Source organism: Glycine max, chromosome 3, assembly GCF_000004515.6.
Source record: "Glycine max cultivar Williams 82 chromosome 3, Glycine_max_v4.0, whole genome shotgun sequence".
Taxonomy (NCBI): Eukaryota; Viridiplantae; Streptophyta; class Magnoliopsida; order Fabales; family Fabaceae; genus Glycine; species Glycine max.
In genome coordinates this window covers 6,859,256-6,862,993 of record NC_016090.4, presented here as the reverse complement: position 1 = coordinate 6,862,993, position 3,738 = coordinate 6,859,256, and the positions used below count along the sequence as shown (strand labels likewise).

Sequence of the window (3,738 nt, the reverse complement as noted above, 5' to 3'; positions counted from 1 at the left end):
TCTTTGTTCCTAGGACTAGCTTCTAGAGTGTATATATACTCTTGATCATGTAATGCAGAAGGAGAGTTTTGAGAGGCTGCAAAACAGAGAAGTTGTAGGAAAATTCATAAAGTTCTTAAAGGAGGTAGTGAACTAAGTGATTGAGAGAGGTTTTGAGAGGAGAAACCAAGAGAGATCAAAGCTAGCTGCTGCTTGTACTGAACATGTAATTTCATGATCAATGTGATGATGAAGAGCTGCACTTTTCCATGGATGTAGGCATATTGCCGAATCACGTAAATCTTTGGGTCTTGCTCTGGTGTGTATTGCTTTGTTGTGTTTTCTGTTTTTTCTTTTGATCTTGCAAACTCTTTGGTAGCTGAACAAAGGATAAGAAACAACAACTCATTTAAGCCAAACCTTGTATACTAATAGATTTTGCTATAAGCACTAATTTAAGCCAAACCTTGTATATTGCGAATTAGGATTGGGGCATTGAAGGTGTTGTGAAAGAAATTAGGGTGATTGGTACTTTAATAAAAAGTCATTAATATGCTGATGTGGCTCACATTTTCGTGACACTCGCTACCATTGTCATTAGTGGCACAAGTAACATTATTACCAACTACATGCTATCCATATGGTCAACCTAATCAAATGTGGTATTAATTCTTTGATATTATGCTTTTTGTGTATGTTCTTGAGCTCTCACATAGTACTTTCTCTTATTCTGGTTATTAATTACGATTTATTTTTACCATAGTCATTATTTAGTAGACAGTGGTCAAGTGGGTAGAAGATTGAATAGAACAGGTTGTCATCTGACGCACAAACAAGTGCGAGATTAACAGTCGCTAACAAACAAGTTCGTTAGTGCAGTGAAGCTCTCCAGTTCCTATGCATAGCAACAACGGTGATTGCCTTAAAGAAGCCATAGTCAGACCACCTGGTAAGGACACAGAGAAAACCCTAGAAATTCAATTGTTCCCCTCCATATGAATATGCTAAAGAGCTGCACAAATTACTTAGCGCAGTGTAACTTTGTTTGACTTTTAGTTACCTCTTTGATAGATGTCACATAAATAATAGAATGTCTATATACTTGAATGCAAATCCTAGGCCTGTATCAAGGTGATAACGGGTTCTGAATGCTAAAGAAAATGAAAGAACAAAGTAGTCTAGGTAGGTAATTTAAGAGTGCCCACTATTTTCTGAAAGTCAACTAATTTCCACTTTCCTCTCACCGTCCCACCGTTGTGTCGTATAGCCTCCACAACAGAATTCTCACACTCCCCATCTTTCTTGCCAGCTCAGCAGTTAGTTACGTTGGAATTGATATTGCATTGTCTCTATTAGCTATGATTTCCAACGTGACCCCCCTTTTACCCTTTTGTACATACACTGTTGATGCAGTTCTTTGTGGCCACTCAAATGTGTCAGCAGGTTTACTCATTTGAAGATGGCAAATAAACTTGGGCATAGGTTGGTGGGGATTTAGATCAAAAACTCAAATTCATAGGTTCAACCAATCAGTTCATGATAACAACTCCTTCATACACGAAGAAAAAACAGCAACAATAGAATCTATTAGAAATGTATGCTATCATTATGATATAGCTTGGACCTATGTGCTAATTGTTGAGTTGGATCTATTATAAATGTATGCTATCATTTTGGCAGAGGACTTTGTTTCTCTACTGTTTTGGTGCGTGTACTTTTTTATTTACTGTGTGAACAAAGAAGCTAAACAGAATTGTAGCTCCCTCTTATGAGGTTTTCTGTTCTCGTTAAATCTCTATAGGATATGGGAAAAAATAATACTGCTTTGTAGCGTGTGCTTATTGCATTTTCTTTCTATGGGAGAATGAGGGTTTATGAATCTTCCAAGGGTCTGCTTACTGTCGCTTATTTTCAAGCATATTATGGTGTGTGACTTTGTGTTATGAACTTTGTATGCTCATGTAGAATGTGATTGTTTCAAATAACAGATTGCTTATGAAGGACTCAAGCATAGAGTGTTTGAGGTCTCCTTGGCTGATCTTCAAGGGGATGAGGATGATGCATTCAAGAAGATTAGGTTGAGAGCTGAAGATGTGCAAGGGAAGAATGTTCTGACAAATTTCTAGGTATGATGGGTGATGGCTGAAGCTTCTTTTGATTGTAATATTGTATTGCATTATACATCAAATTTGAATTTCTATTTATTCTTTGAATTTCTAGGGAATGGATTTCACAACAGAGTTGCTGAGGTCATTGGTACGAAAATGGCAAACTCTTATTGAAGCCCATGTGGATGTAAAGACAACTGATAATTACACATTCAGAATGTTTTGCATTGGATTTACCAAGAGAAGAGCTAACCAGGTGAAGAGAACCTGTTATGCACAATCAAGCCAGAAACTGAACTTGAATTTGCTCCTATGATCATTGACCCTATGGTGATATCGGCACCAGAAACTCAATCAGCAGCAGCTAGCATACTAGTTGCAGAAACAGAACTTGAATTTGCTGTTTGTGACTGTTGTGGACTAACAGTTTTATGTGCACCCCAGCCTATATAGAAAGAATCAGACAGAGGTACTTTGGAAAATGGGTTTGTGGGTTGTGTGCTGAGGCTGTTAAGGATGAAATTGTGAGGTCTGAGAGGGTTGTTTGCACACAAAAAGCAATGGCTAAGCACATGAACTTCTACAAAAACTTCAAGGCCTCAGGGCCTCATCCAAATCCGACAGTGCACTTGATATCAGCCTTGAGACAGATTCTTAGAAGGACTTTGGATTCTCCTAGAGTAAGGTCCACACCAAAAAGTCCAACCAAGACTCGCACAAAAATTCATGGTTCTGTGCTTACAACATCTGAGAGCTGTTTCCCTACCTCTCTGAAGGGTTGTGATGAAGGGAATACTTGGGTAATTAGTTGGATAAAAATGGAAGCAGGAAGCAGAAATAAGGACAAAAAAATATAAGCTGCAAAAGTTTAGATGTTCAATTGTAGTTTTGGCCAGTACAGAACTTGTAATATGTTTGTTAGAAAATTTGAACATAAGTTGGTCAAGAATTTTGCTTCACTCAGACCAGTTATGTACCTTGTTTTGTATGGCATTTATTTGTTTGAAATAAGAAAAATATGTTCTTAACTGAAGACAAACATGTCACGTTTCACAATTGGTGCAACAAAACAATCAGATGGGACAATGCTGCCCCTGTTGTTGAACTCTGCAAAGTCTCAAAATTTGATCATGGAGTTCAACTAATCTTGTCTGTACTCAAATTGATTAAACTTGGTTGGAATCATTTCGGGTTACTTAAAGTGAAAAAGAAAAATAAAGACACCAATAATTGAGTTCTACTTCTCCAAACTGGCTTAAAAAACTAATCATTGGTGAAATATAAAATTGACTGGTCTACTTTAATGCAATGCACAAATGCAGCTTCTAACATTGATTATAATTCTGACTCAATCACACAAGACAAGACACTGATGAGTTGTCATTGCGAACCCTTTTGGGATGATGAGTTGAACCAAGGAATTTAATTGGTTACCATCCCTCACATACCAAATACGAATGTTTATAGTGCTTCAGCTAAGTTTCATTTATTGAACTACTTAGATTGTCAAGCTGGTAATGGAAACAATGAAAGAATTAAAAGAAGAAATTTCTGCTTCTGTCAAAGTTTCCAATCCAAGGACTGATTGTTCCTCACCAATAGTAGAAACAGAAGCTACCTATTGAAGGGCCATCACCATGCCACAAGAGAG

The 3,738-nt window shown here is 37.3% G+C and overlaps 1 pseudogene; it reads left to right on the top strand.

Moving 5' to 3' along the window:
- The first annotated feature begins 650 nt into the window (after positions 1-650).
- Positions 651-3,115, top strand: LOC100796530 (uncharacterized; annotated as a pseudogene).
- Positions 3,116-3,738: the final 623 nt, after the last annotated feature.